Source organism: Musa acuminata, unplaced genomic scaffold, assembly GCF_036884655.1.
Source record: "Musa acuminata AAA Group cultivar baxijiao unplaced genomic scaffold, Cavendish_Baxijiao_AAA HiC_scaffold_1138, whole genome shotgun sequence".
Lineage (NCBI taxonomy): Eukaryota > Viridiplantae > Streptophyta > Magnoliopsida > Zingiberales > Musaceae > Musa > Musa acuminata.
The window spans coordinates 25005-41422 of record NW_027021350.1 but is presented as its reverse complement, the minus strand read 5'-3'; positions in this window follow the sequence as shown (position 1 = coordinate 41422).

Here is a 16418-nt window from a genome sequence, read left to right as displayed (position 1 = left end):
AGTTATATCTTTGGGCTTGGTGCGATTGGGCAAAGCTCTCTCCTTGATGTGATTTCTTCGGGCTTAGTGGTCGGCCCAATCTGAGTTTGGTAAAGAGCGTCCGAATCTTATCCTCCATTTGCGCCTCGAAGGCTTCGAATTTAGCATTGTTTACCTCCTCAGATGCCATAGTATATGCCGTCAAATCTGTGATGTTAAGATCTCTCTTTTGCTATCGGGTTAAAGGCATATATTGATTGAGAGAGGTGATGGTCGAAAGGGTTGGTAGATTGGTGAATGTAGGCTACGGTTTTGTTAGGACTCTAGCTAGGAGAGTCCTAATTAAGAGGGACATTCTGTTAGGACTCTAGCTAGGAGAGTCCTAATAGAGAGGGACACTCTGTTAGGACTCTAACTAGGAGAGTCCTAATTGAAAGGGACATTCTGTTAGGAGGTTTTTCTTAGAGAAGAATTAGGAGTTGTAAGGGAATAGGAGTCTTGAGTAGGAGTCATATTAGGAGTTAGTTAGAAGTAAGAGTCTTAAGTAGGAGTCCTATTAGGAGTTAGGGTTTAGAAACCTTATAAATAGCCATGTATTCCTTCTCTTTTCTTAAGCAATAGATGAATCTTTTCTGCAGCCTTTGAGCAGCAACTTGGAGGGAGGAACCCCTATAGAGTTCCAAGGAGGCCGATCCCCTAAAGAGATCAACCCCAAGTTTAGAATCTGCAAGGTTCTAACACCTGGTATCAGAGTAGCGTTCTTGGTGTTTCGCTGCCCTTCCATAACCATCCATCAACCCTCCACAACCATCCAAAGCAATTCCCACAATTGCTTAAAAGATCGTCGTCGAATTCCACCATCATCTCCACCACCGCAGATCATCCTTTGATCTCCCCGTGAATTGCAATAGGTTCTAGTTTCCTATCTTACTGCTGCTGCAATTTATTTATCCCTATCCAAAAATCCAAAAAAAAAAAAAATTTTGTTCCTATATTGCTGCAAATTTTCATCGTAAGTTGCTGAAATTTTTCGACGAGAATTCTACTATCGCAACTTACACCAATTTTCTTGCTGTTACTGCCGAAATTTTCTTGATGGACATCCTTGCTATCATATAAACTGAGATATTACTGTCAACTCTCTCCTCAAATCTCTCAAATTTTTTGTGGAGATTTCGTCGAGAAACCGCTGTTTCTTCGACGATAATTCTGCTCTTATAAGACAACACAATTCTTCAGCAAACTTTCATTGATTTCTATCAAACCTATACATGCCTTTAACCCGTCAACAAAAGAGAGATCTTAACATCACAGATTTGGAGTCATATACTATGGCATCTGAGGAGGCAATCAATGCTAAATTTGAAGCCTTTGAGGCACGAATGGAGGATAAGATTCGGACTCTCCTTACCGAATTCAGTTTGGGCCGACCACCAAGCCCGAAGAAATCACATCAAGGAGAGAGCTCTAACCAATCACATCATGCCCAAAGAGATGACTTCCAAGAGAGGGGAGGCTCTATGATCGACCCCAACTATTTGCGCATGAGAGTGGACTTCCCTAAATGGGAAGAAGGAGACCCAATTGGTTGGATCTCGCACGCGGGGCGATATTTTCGGTACCATAAAACTGCGGATGCATCCATGGTGGAAATTATAGCTATACATCTTGAAGGGGATGCCATACAATGGTTTGACTGGTTTGAACACACTTATGAAGCCCTTTCATGGTGACAATTCAAAGAAGGACTACTGATCCGCTTCGGACCAACTTATTACGAGAACATTGACGGACAACTAGCAAAGATCCGACAAACCTCCACCATTCAGGAGTACCAATCCAGGTTTGAAAGGTTATCTAATCAAACTCGTGATTGGTCTAAAAAACAGTTATTGGGGACTTTTATTAAGGGCCTAAAGCCGGAGATCCGGGGAGAAGTTAAGGCGCGACAACCATACACGCTTATGGTAGCCATCTCTTTCGCACGACTTCAAGAGGAGCAATTGAACCATGAAGCCCGGAGGACTAGGATCACTCCACGACCTACAATACTAAAGCCCTCAGCCCCCCCTACTATCAACCGAGTCCCTGCACCGAAAAGGTTAACAAGAGAAGAACTTCGGGAGCGATCTGCGAAGGGGTTATGTTGGCATTGTGACGAGCCGTGGAGCCGCGAGCATCGCTGTAAAAAAGATAGACTTCTTATGATTGAACCAGTAGAAGAAGAGGTCATTGAACATCTAGAAGAGAGCCTTGAACATGAAGAAGAAGATATGGAAGAAGAGCCACAGTTGACCGACATTACGGTACACGCACTAGCCGGCTACTCAAATCCACAAACGATGAAAGTTGGAGGCCTTCTCAAACAACAGCCGATCATTGTTCTCATCGACACGGGTAGCACTAATAACTTCCTGTATAGTAAGGTTGCTGCTCAGATGGCACTGCATATTGAAGGTTGCAGCAAGTTTGATGTAAAGGTTGCCGACGGCAGAATCCTAAAGTGCGACCAAAGATGCCCGCAGGTGAAACTATTACTGCAAGACCAAGAAATTATCACCGATTTCTTCCTCCTACCAATCGATGACTATGAGGCAATGCTTGGTATAGAATGGCTGACTACACTAGGTGATGTCTCTTGGAACTTTTCTAAATTAATTATGAAATTCTACTGTAAGGGCAAACAGATCATCCTACGCGGGAAGCGCGGAAGCAACGTTACCACTGTTTCGACCCAACGAATGGAGAAAGTTTTACATAAGGTAAATGGTGCCTTTTTGATGCACCTCCAGCAGCAACCAGAGGGGAAGAAAATAGAATTTGAAGATCAAAATCTTGCCCAATTGCTTACTGAATTTACCGACATATTTGCTGAACCGCGTGGTCTTCCTCCTTCTCGGCAACATGACCATCGAATTCCAATCCTTCCGGGCAAGCCACCAGCAAACACTCGACCATACTGATATCCTCACCTCCAGAAAGATGAAATTGAAAAGATCGTAAAGGAGATGCTTGAAACAGGGGTGATTCGACCAAGTTGTAGCTCATATTCCTCACTGGTGCTACTTGTACGCAAGAAGAACGGAACTTGGCGGATGTGCATCGACTACCAAGCTTTAAATGGCATCACCGTCAAGGACAAATACCCAATACCAGTGGTGGATGAACTTCTTGATGAATTGAAAGGAGCTCGAGTCTTCACGAAGTTGGACCTCCGATCCGGTTACCACCAAATTTGGGTATGTGACGATGACATTCCAAAAACTGCATTTCGCACACATGATGGCCATTATGAATTCTTGGTAATGCCTTTTGGACTCACTAATGCTCCTCAACCTTTCAAAGTCTCATGAATGATATATTTTGGAGCTTTCTTCATAAATTTGTGCTGGTATTTTTCGATGATATTCTCGTTTACAGCCCTTCTCTTGAGACTCACTTTCAGCATTTACGGATTGTTTTAACGATCCTTCGGGAGAATACTCTTTTTGTTAAGCAACCAAAGTGCAGCTTTCTCCAACAAAAAGTAGAGTACCTTGGGCATATAATATTAGAAGAAGGAGTGGCGGTAGACCCAACAAAAATTGAGGCAATGCAAGGTTGGCCGAAACCTACAAACGTGAAATTACTACAGGGGTTCCTTGGACTAACGGGCTACTACCGAAAATTTGTTAAGGACTATGGGAAGATCAGTGCACCACTCACTTCTTTACTGAAAAAAGATGCTTTCCAATGGTCGGACAAAGCCTCTGCTGCCTTCGACAAACTTAAAGCAGCCATGACAACGACGTCGGTGCTTGCGCTACCAGATTTCAATAGACCCTTCATCATTGAGGCCGACGCATCTGGAGTCGGAATTGGAGCCGTTCTCATGCAAAATAGTCGACCACTCACATACACTAGCAAGGCATTATCTCCCTTCCATCAATATATGTCAGTATATGATAAGGAGATGCTTGCCATTGTACACGCAATAACGAGGTGGAGACCGTACCTGATCGGCTGACGATTTCAAATTAAAACTGACCATAAAAGCCTCAAGTACTTTTTGGAGCAAAAGATATCATCCCCTAAGCAGCAAAAATGGGTAACCAACCTTCTTGGATTTGATTATGAAATTATTTACAAAAAGGGGAAAGAAAACGTTGTTGCAGATGCACTCTCACGGCTACCTGAACAAGCTAAGGTTTCAGCCATCTCCCTTCCTACCACCGGTCTCCTCGAGGACATTAGGGAAGAATGGAAGAAGGATCCAGAGATAAGCAAGATCATAAAAAAATTGGAGGAGGATCCAAGTGCAATAGCCCACTACACTTGGGATTCGAGGGATTTACGCTACAAAGGTCGCATTGTGCTTATACCTGACTCCCCTTGCATCGCAATCATCTTGCATGAAATGCACTCTATACCTTTAGTAGGGCACTCTGGATTCCTAAGAACCTACAAAAGAGTGAAGCAAAATTTTTATTGGAGAAGGATGAAAAAAATTATTGCTGAATATGTGGCACAATATGATATATGTCAACATCACAAGGGTGAAACTGTGGCAAATCCAGGGAAGCTACAACCACTACCCATACCAGACTCAGTGTGGACTGACATCTCCATGGATTTCATTGAAGGGCTGCCATCTTCCAAAGGTAAAAGCATGATTCTCGTGGTGGTTGATCGACTTACGAAATATGCTCATTTTTGTGCTGTGAGAAATCCCTACACTGCTGCTAGTATTGCCCAGATTTTCATAGAAAATATTGTTAAACTGCATGGGATGCCAAGGTCCATCGTAAGTGATCGTGACAGGATCTTCATAGTAAATTTTGGACCGAGTTATTTCAGTTACAAGGCACCAAACTCAAGATAAGCACAGCGTATCATCCACAAACTGACAGCCAAACAGAGGTGGTAAATAGGTGCTTAGAAACGTACCTCCGGTGTTTCGCTAGCGACCGACCAAAAGAGTGGGCGAAATGGCTTCCCTGGGCCGAATGGTGGTATAATACTACATATCATTCATCTACAAAATGTGCCCCTTATGAAGCATTGTATGGTCGACTAGCACCTGTGATTCCAAAGTATGTAATTGGCTCGGCCAAGGTAGATCAGGTTGACCAAGAATTGATTGATAGGGACAAACTCTTACAACTGTTAAAAGATAATCTCTCTACTGCTCAAGCTAGAATGAAGCAGCAAGCCGACACACGACGAAGTGAAAGAGAATTTTCCGTGGGAGATTGGGTTTATCTTCACCGACATCCCTCTACTGAAGTACTAGTGCATTGGAATAATCTACCACTTGAAGACGCCACATGGGAACCATATGAGGAGCTGAAGACCCGGTTCCCTGAGTTCATGGAATCTCAGCCTTGAGGACAAGGCTGATTTGAAGAGGGCGGGTCTGTTAGGACTCTAGCTAGGAGAGTCCTAATTAAGAGGGACATTCTGTCATGACTCTAGCTAGGAGAGTCCTAATGGAGAGGGACACTCTGTTAGGACTCTAACTAGGAGAGTCCTAATTGAAAGGGACATTCTGTTAGAAGGTTTTTCTTAGAGAAGAATTAGGAGTTGTAAGGAAATAGGAGTCTTGAGTAGGAGTCATATTAGGAGTTGGTTAGAAGTAAGAGTCTTAAGTAGGAGTCCTATTAGGAGTTAGTGTTTAGAAATCCTATAAATAGCCATGTATTCCTTCTCTTTTCTTAAGCAATAGATGAATCTTTTCTGCAGCCTTTGAGTAGCAACTTGGAGGGAGGAACCCCTATAGAGTTCCAAGGAGGCCGATCCCCTAAAGAGATCAACCCCAAGTTTAGAATCTACAAGGGTTCTAACAGGTTTAGGCTTGTTTTGTGGCTATTTTGGGTGCAGTTTTAGGGTGTGGTTTGGTGGAGTTTTAGGGCTATAGATGAAAGTTTTGGATCTGTGGTAGATGGTAGCAAAGGTTTGATAGAAATAAGTGGAAGTTGCAGCAAGTATGTACTGTCTTGTAAGAGTAGAATTGTTGTCGAAGAAACAACGGTTTCTCGACGTAATTTCCACCAAAAACTTGAGAGAATTGAGGAGGGAATTGATAGCAAAATCACAGTTTATATGATAACAAGGATATCTAATTTAATCAAGAAAATTTCGGCAGTATAACAGCAAGGAAATTGGTGCAAGTTGCGATTGCAGAATTCTCGTCGAGAAATTTCAGCGGATTACGACGAAAATTTACAGTAACACAAAATTGTTTTTAGAGATGAATTTCTTAATAGATCAATCTTAGATGGAAGCCAAGATGATCTATAAAGTGTATAAGAAATTTCATTCAAAAAAGATTGTAAAGAGATGGGTTAAGGCAACAATATGTGGCTGAAATTTTCTACAGCACAGATTTTTAAGTATAGCAGATTGGACATAAAAGATCAGTAATTTATATTGAGAATTTTTTGATGAAACCAAAGGGAATTCTACTGTTAGGAAGTGGATGCTATACAATATATGGTGAAAATTACAGCTATACATCTTGAAGGGGATGCTATACAGTGGTTTGACTAGTTTGAACATACTTATGGAGTCCTTTCATGGTGACAATTCAAAGAAGAACTGCTGATCCGCTTCAAACCAACCGATTACGAGAATATTGACGGACAACTAGCAAAGATCCGACAAACCTCTACCATTCAGGAGTATCAAACCAGGTTTGAAAGATTATCTAATCAAACTTGTGATTGGTCTCAAAAATAGCTATTGAGGTCCTTCATTGAGGGCTTGAAGCCGGAGATCCAAGGAGAAGTTAAAGCGCGACAACCATATACGCTTATGGCAGCCATCTCTTTCGCACGACATCAAGAGGAGCGATTGAATCATGAAGCTTGGAGGACTAGAGTTGCTCCTCAACCAGAAATACTGAAGCCCTCAGCCCCCCCTACTGTCGGTTGAGTCCCTGCACCAAAGAAGTTGACAAAAGAAGAGCTTTGGGAGCAATCTGCGAAGCGGTTATGTTGGCATTGCGACGAGCCATGGAGTTACAAGCATTGCTGTAGAAAAGGGAGACTTCTTATGATTGAACCAATAGAAGAAGAGGTCATTGAACATTTAGAAGAGAACCTTGAACATAAAGAAGATGTGGAAGAAGAGCCACAACTGATTGACGTTACAATACACGCACTAGCTGGCTACTCAAACCCGCAAACGATGAAAGTTAGAGGCCTTCTCAAACAACAACCGATCATTGTTCTCATCGACACAGGCAGTACTACTAACTTCCTAAATAGTAAGCTTGCTGTTCGGATATTATTACCTATCGAGAATCGCTGTAGGTTTGATGTTAAGATCACCGACGGACAGATTTTGAATTGTGATCGTAGGCGTCCGCAGGAGAAACTATTGCTGCAGGACCAAGAGATAATTGCAGATTTCTTCCTTCTCCCTCTTAACAATCATGAGGCCATGCTCAGAATTAAATGGTTGATGACATTAGGTGATATTTCCTGGAATTTTATGAAACTAATTATGAAATTTTACAGTAAGGAGAAACAGGTGACATTGCACGGGAAATGTGGAGGCGACATAACAACGATTTGCACACAACAAATGGAGAAGGTTTTGCATAAAGCATGCAGCGGCTTTTTAGTACAACTTGAGCAGCAAACTAAGGGAGAGCCAACAGAATTTAAAGATCTAAATCTACTTCCTTTGCTTGCTGAATTTTCAAATATATTTGACGAACTGCGCAACCTACCTCTTACCCGTCGGCATGATCATTGTATAATGATCCTTCCAGACAAATCTTCAGCAAATGCTCAGCCATATCAGTATCAACATCTCCAGAAGGATGAAATAGAAAGGATTGTATAAGAGATGCTCGAAACAGGAGTTATTCGGCCAAGTTGCAATCTCTACTCTTCACCGGTGCTACTTGTACGCAAGAAGGACAGAACAAGGCGAATATGTGTTGATTACCGAGCTCTCAATGGCATAACCTTCAAGGACAAATACCTTATTCCAATAGTAGATGAATTGCTAGATGAAAGGGAGCACAAATCTTCACAAAGTTGGACCTTTGATCCGGGTATCATCAAATACAAGCGTGCGAAGAAGACATACCAAAAACTACCTTTTGAACACTCAACAACCACTATGAATTTTTGCTTTCTTCAACAAAAGGTGGAATATCTTGGGCATATCATATCAGAGGAAGGTATGGCAATGGACCCCTTCAAAATTGGAGCAATGCAAAACTTGTCGACCCCGAGAAACATAAAATTGCTACATGGCTTTCTGGGTTTAATAGGCTACTACCGGAAGTTCATGAAAAACTATGGAAAGATCAATGCACCACTTACATCCTTACGAGAAAAAGACGTCTTCCAATGGTTGGACAAAGCCTCCTCTTCCTTCGACAAACTTAAGGCAGCCATGACGATGACGCCGGTGCTAACACTACCAGATTTCAACCGACCCTTCATTATTGAGGCCGACGCATCTGGAGTCAGAATTGAAGCCATTCTCATGCAAGATGGTCGACCACTCGCATACACTAGCAAGACATTATCTCCCTCCCATCAAAATAAGTCAATATATGATTAGGAGATGCTCGCCATTTGTTAGAACCCTTGCAGATTCTAAACTTGGGGTTGATCTCTTTAGGGGATCGGCCTACTTGGAACTCTATAGGGGTTCCTCCCTCCAAGTTGCTGCTCAAAGGCTACAGAAAAGATTCATCTATTGCTTAAGAAAAGAGAAGGAATACATGGCTATTTATAGGGCTTCTAAACCCTAACTCCTAATAGGACTCCTACTTAAGACTCTTACCTCTAACCAACTCCTAATATGACTCCTACTCAAGACCCCTATTCCCTTACAACTCCTAATTCTTCTCTAAGAAAAAATTCCTACATGAATATCCCTCTCAATTAGGACTCTCTTAGCTAGAGTCCTAACAGAATGTCCCTCTCAATTAGGACTCTCCTAGCTAGAGTCCTAACAGATTCCTAATAGAATATCTCTCTCAATTAGGACTCTCCTAGCTAGAGTCCTAACAGACCCGCCCTCTTCAAATCAGCCTTGTCCTCAAGGCTGAAATTCTATGAACTTAGGGAACCGGGTCTTCAGCTCCTCAAATGGTTCCCATGTGGCGTCTTCAAGTGGTAGATTATTCCAATGCACTAGTACTTCAGTAGAGGGATGTCGACGACGCATCACGATCCTGCAATCGAGGATGGCTTGTGGTTGGGCTTGAATAACTCCATCCTTAGTTGTGTTGGGCAGTTGGATCTGGGGTGACTCGTGTTCTCCCAACTTGGGCTTTAGGCATGATATTGTTAGTATCGGAGCGGCACTAAGAGGCGGGGGGTGAATTAGTGCAGCGGATTAAAACTTCGATTTTAACAAAATCTTTCGTACGTTAAGAACGAAACTTGAGAAATTTAACTTGAAGGTGTGTTCTTAAAGTTGCGCAGCAAGAGTAATAAGGAACTAAAGCAGTAAGAAGATTTGTAGTAATGTAAATGATAATAATAAAAAGCAAACCAGAGATTACGCCAATTTTTAGAGTGGTTCGGTCAAATGACCTACTCCACTTGCGAGGCCCCTCTTCGATGAGGCTCCCACCTTCCACTAGCAAGTCTCTTGAAATGGAAGGGTAAACACCCCTCTTACAACCTTTTACAAGCAGCTCAACCTCTTACAAATTTTCAATAAGAAAGAAGGAGGAGAACTCTCTAGCAAATTGAAAACAAGACTTGCTAAGAATTTCTAAGACTTTTCTCTCAATCAAAATGCTTCTCAAAAGTTGTAACCTCAGCTGAGATTTGAGGGGTATTTATAGGCCTCAAGAGGATTCAAATTTTGGGCTCCAAAATTTGAATTCTCTTAGGGTTCCCGGTGTTGGCGGTTCCACCGCCCAGCCAGGCGGTGCCACCGCCCAGCGCTCGGGTGCTGGACGGTGCAACCGCCCAGCCAAGGAGGTGTCACCGCCCAGCACTCGGGTGCTAGGCGGTGCCACCGCCCAACTAGGCGGTGCCACCGCCTATAGTGTTTTCAGCCCGACTACAGTGTTTTCAGACACTAGTTGGGCTTCAATCTTGGCTCTCTAGTTCGCTGGTTTAGCTTAATTTTTAGCCTAAACCAACTCTGACTTTGGGCCCAGTTGGCCCCTAACCAGGATATAGGATTATCTCTTAATCCTAATCCTAATTACAAGTGGACTACATAACCAAAACACATCCTAAGCAAATTTTCAACCGCGAACGTCGAGTCTTGTTCTGGCGAGCTTTCCGACGAACTTTCTGCCGACGGGCTTCTAGCAAGCTCCCGAACTTGTGATGACTTTAATGAGTAGCCGAGCCTTCTCGGTGATCTCCGTGAACCTCCGACGATCTCTTCGGTGAACTTCCGAATATTCCGACAGGTTCCCGATTTCTTCTCGGTTGGTTCTGGCAACATCTCCGACGATTCTTCGGACTCTTAAACGTCCATCGAACTTGACTCCGGTATTCTCGCTTTGTGTTTTCTGGTTATCGTAGTTAATCCTGCATACTTAACTCAATAATATGGATTAGATCAAATAACCCATCAATTGATTTTATCATCAAAATCCGAGATTCAACAATCTCCCCCTTTTTGATGATGACAATCAATTGATGACGGAGTTAAACGTAACTCCCCCTATCTATATGCCATATTATGAGAAGATAAAACACATGAATTTCATCATTGAATTCAAGTATAAACCGATAAGCTCTAACCGTAGAACTTATCGTTATTCTCATTAAGCATAATGTAAATGCGAAACTTTGATGAAAATCTTTTTCAAGTCGAAAGATAAGAGACAAATTTTACTATGACAAGAGATAAAGATTTTCAACTTGAATTGCATGATTATACATTTTAGACATGCATTCAATATGATCAATCAATCTTACGATATTTTCAAGGATTTTGCAAGGCATATAAGATAATCATCGATCAATCACTTTTCTCAAGGATTTTGCAATTCATATTTTGTCATGCTATTAAGAATGATATAAGTCATCACTTTTCTCCCCCTTTGTCATCAACAAAAAGGAAAATAAGACTTGAAGCACATATTTTGTCATACAACGATTTTATCATTGAAAATTAAGTATGCAAAAATATTTACGCAGAGTTCATTTTAGAGGAAAATTCAGCATGCATTCATATTATCTAATCTCTTCTTTCTATGAATAACAGAAATTGTAGATGTATAAGAGAGAGATTGGGATAAAAAAAAATTCAAGTAGTAATTTCACGAAGTCAAGATCATAATTCGAATACAAACTCATTCAAATCGTCAAATTCATGAAAATCTCAACATTACTTTTTAATCATCACATAAGGCATTTAAAGAATTTTTGAAACATAGGAGAATGATTAATTTAAGCATACAATGTTTCAATCAAATTCAAGTCATGAATACTAATACTTTCATATTTGTAAGTATCAATTCATGAATGCCAAAAGATATTATTTGTGATTCCAATTTTGCAAGATCAAGATTATGATTTAGATAAAACTTATTTAAATCAAATCGCTAACTTGAAATTCATAATCAAGTCATCAAAGTCGATTTCGAGATTTCACAACATGTCATATGGAATTTGAAGGAGAATGAGAGATGGAGAGCTTGGACCACCAAGAATCCTTCTCCAATGTTTCTAAGAATTAGAATGAGGTTTAGAGGGAATGGGAGAGGGTTTTGAGAGGTCTTTCTTCGGGTTGGGGGCGGTGTCACCGCCTGCCCTAACCCCTTGGGTTAAAAGGGTGACTCGGTCGGTGTCACCACCAAACTGGTCGGTGTCACCGCCTGGCGCCCGAGCGTCAGTCGGTGCAACCGCCGGATTTGGCGGTGCCACCGCTGGCATCACGCGGAGGAAAGAAAGAAAGAAAAAAAAAATTTTCTTCCTTCCTTTTGTTTAGCTTCTTCCCTCAAGATCATAATTTATACTTTAATGGATCATTTTGAATTGAAGAAGGAAGAATTCAAATTCATAAACGAAGGGAAAAGAACGAGTCCTTTTTGTGAAGTTCATTTTAGGGACAATTTAGCATGCCTAATTCCCTTCGTATGAATTCAAATTGGTCTTCATTCAAGGCTTTTGTAAATATATCTGCTAATTGATGCTTTGTGTCAATGAATTCTAGAACAATATCATTATTAAGAACATGATTGCGTATGAAATGATGCCTAACATCGATGTGCTTAGTTCTAGAGTGCTGAATTGGATTTTTAGTAAGGCATATGGCACTAGTATTATCGCATTTTATGGGAATATTTTTAAGGTGAATTCCATAGTCTTCTAATGTATTTTTCATCCAAATTACTTGTGCACAACATGCACTTGCAGCAATGTATTCGGCTTCCGCCGTAGATAGTGCGACTGAATTTTATTTCTTGGAAGTCCAAGAAACAAGTGCATGTCCTAAAAATTGGCATGTTCCAGATGTACTTTTTCTATCTATCCTGCATCCGCCGAAATCGGCATCTGCATAAGCTATTAGATCGAATTTTTCAGATTTTGGATACCACAATCCTAAATTTGGAGTTCCTTTAAGATATCTAAATATTCTTTTAACACTCTTAAGATGAGATAATTTAGGATTAGATTGAAACCTAGCGCAAAGTCCTACACTAAACATAATATCCGGTCTAGTCGTAGTGAGGTAGAGTAGACTACCTATCATTCCCCTATATGTTTTTTGATCGAAACTTTCACCATTTTCATCCATATCTAACTTAGTCGCAGTACTCATAGGGGTGTTTATTGCTTTTGAATTATCCATGTTAAATCGTTTTAACAATTCTAATGTATATTTGGATTGGTTAAGAAATATACCATCACTAAGTTGTTTGATTTGTAATCCCAAAAAGAAAGTTAATTCACCCATTAAACTCATTTCAAATTCAAGACTCATACATTTGGCAAATGATTCACATAGTGATTCATCCGAAGAGCCAAACACAATATCGTCAACATAAATTTGCACAATAAGAAAATTATTTTCAAAATGTTTAATAAACAATGTAGTATCAACCTTGCCTTTGGTAAAATTATTTAAAATAAGAAAGGAACTAAGCCTTTCATACCAAGCTCTAGGAGCTTGTTTTAAGCCATAGAGAGCTTTAGTCAATTTGAATATATGATTAGGAAGAAGAGAATTTTCAAATCCGGGAGGTTGTTCGACAAATACTTCTTCGGAAATAAAACCATTCAAGAAAACACTTTTAACATCCATTTGAAATAGTTTAAAATTATTACTACTAGCATAGGCAAGGAGCATCCTTATGGCTTCTAATCGAGCCACGGGAGCGAAGGTTTCTTCGTAATCGATACCTTCTTCTTGGTTGAAACCTTTGGCCACTAATCTAGCCTTGTTTCTAACCACGATACCATTTTCGTCTTGCTTGTTTCTAAAGACCCACTTAGTACCTATGACTAAGTGGTCACTTGGTCTAGGAACAAGCTTCCATACCTCATTCCTCTCAAATTGGTTCAATTCTTCTTGCATTGCAATGATCCAAAAATCATCTTTTAAGGCTTCGTCAATGCATTTAGGTTCAATTTGAGAAAGGAAAGCGGCGTTAGCACAGAAATTTTTGAAAGAAGAATGAGTTTGAACCCCTTTTGATGTATCTCCTATAATTTGCTCTTTTGGATGAGCATCTACATACTTCCATTCTTTTGGTAAAGAAATTTTGGAAGAAGATGCATTCAAATGGCTATTTTGAGGAGAGAGTTCATTTAAATTCAAATTATCAAAACCAAGATCATCATCAAAATCATTTTTCTTTAAATCGAAAATTTCATTAAAAACTACATGAATAGACTCTTCAATTACTAAAGTTCTTTTATTAAAAACCCGAAAAGCTTTAGAAACGGAAGAGTAACCAAGAAAGATGCCTTCATCGGATTTAGCATCAAATTTTCCTAAAGCATCCTTTTCATTTAAAATAAAGCATTTACAACCAAAAACTTTAAAATAGGAGATGTTTGGTTTTTTGTTATTCCATAATTCATAGGGAGTTTTTGTTATTCCATAATTCATAGGGAGTTTTGGATAAGGATGGTCTTATTAGAACTCTATTCATGATGTAGCAAGCCATATTTACGGCTTCGGCCCAAAAGTACTTAGGTAAACTATGTTCATTCAACATAGTTCTTGCCATTTCTTATAGGTTTCTATTTTTCCTTTCAACTACTCCATTTTGTTGAGGATTTCTTGGAGTTGAGAAGTTGTGATTGTACCCATTACTTTCGCAAAAATTTTGAAAGTCACGATTTTGGAATTCACCACCGTGATCACTCCGAATTGATGAAATCATGAAGCCTTTTTCGTTTTGAGTGAGTTTACAAAATTTAGAGAAACACTTGAAGCAATCACTTTTGTGAGCTAAGAAATAGGTCCAAGTGTATCTAGAGTAGTCAACCACAATCACAAAAGCATATTTGCTTCCACCTAGACTTGTTGTATCAATTGGTCCAAATAAGTCCAAATGGATCAATTGTAATGGTCTAGTAGTGCTAATTTGATTTTTTGGTTTGAAGCTTGTTTTTATTTATTTGCCTAGTTGACATGCATCGCATACTTTGTCCTTAATAAACTTTATATTTGGAATTCCTCGTACTAATTCTTGAAATGAGATCTTAGATATTGTTTTCATACTTGCATGGCCTAATCTCCTATGCCAAAGCCAAGCATCATCATTTACGGCGGAGAAGCACATTTCATTACTTAGTTCATCAAGATTGATGGTATAGACATTATTTTGTTTTAAAGCAATCATAGTCATGTTATGATTTGGTTTTTCAATAATGCACATATTTGATTCAAATCTAACGATGTAACCTTTATCGCATAGTTGACTAATACTCAAGAGATTATGTTTCAATCCATCAACTAGTAAGACATCATCAATGGAAAAATTAAATTTGTTACCAATAGTTCCCTTGCCAATGATTTTGCCCTTGTTGTTGTCTCCGAAGGTAACGTACCCTACTTCTTTGCTAGTGAGCATAGAGAAATGAGATGGATCTCCAGTCATATGTCTTGAGCATCCACTATCGAGATACCATCTCTTGCTCCTAGCTTGTGGGTTTGTCTACAAAAGAGGATGATTTTTAGGTACCCATTTGATTTTGGGTGCCTCAAAAATTGACCCACTAACTTTGTTATTTATGATTGAATTCTTTATAGTTCCTTTAGGAACCCATATTAATTTTTGTGAACTAATTTTCCTAAATGGGCATTTGTAGGCAATATATCCGGATTTGCAACAAAAGTTGCATTTCATATAAGAGGAAACATGTAATGTAGGTCCTTTTATGAAAGTGGTAGGATTTTGATGTAATCCTTTTACAAATCCAATTCCATTTCTATTTGCGATGTGACCCTTGTGTGCAAGGATCATATCTAATCCTTTGCTACCAACCTTAAACTTGTTTAAGGTTTCCTTAAGAAGCAAATTTTCATTTTTTATTGCTTCTAAGTGCTCACACTTAGAGCATGGAGGAGTTTGAAGACTATCAAACTTATCTTGTAGCAAAGCATGCTCTTTCTTTAAGATACTTAACTTCTTGCTAACAGTTCTACATTCATCAAATAATTCATGAAAAGCGATAGATAGTTCTTCAAAAGATAAGTCTTCATTAAATAAATCACATACCTCTTCTCCTAACGCCATTAGCGCGTAATGAGCAACTTGCTCGGTGTTGGACTCCTCTTCTTCGGATGCGCTTGAATCATCCCACGTTGCCTTGAATGCCTTCTTCTTTGATGTTCTTTTTTTGGCTTGAGGACAATCGTTCTTATAGTGTCCCGGTTTTTTGCATTCATAGCAAATCACTTGGTCCTTCTTTTGTTCAAATTTATTTTTTGTATTATTTTTAAATCTGTTCTTTCTTAAATATTTTTTAAACTTTTGAGTCAAAAGTGCAATGTCATTGTCACTGTCCTCATCACTTGATGTTCCTTTCAAGTGGTCTTCTTGTGATTTGAGTGCCATATCCTTCCTGTTCTTTGGAAGGGGGTTTTCGAGTTCGTCATGAGCTTGACATGTCATTTCGTAGGTCATTAGAGACCCAATGAGTTCTTCAAGAGGGAATGCTTTAAGGTCTTTGGCCTCTTGAATGGCCGTAACCTTTGGATCCCAACTTTTAGGGAGGGATCTTAAGATTTTAGTTACTAGTTCAAAGTTAGTAAAATCTTTACCAAGAGCTTTGAGTCCATTGATGACATCCGTAAACCGGGTGTACATGTCTCCGATGGACTCACTTGGTTTCATTCGGAAAAGTTCATAAGAGTGCACAAGGATATTGATTTTGGACTCTTTCACTCGGCTAGTGCCTTCATTAGTGACCTCAAGAGTTCTCCAAATATCAAAAGCCGAATCACACATTGAAACACGATTAAATTCGTTTTTGTCTAGTGCATAAAACAAGGCATTC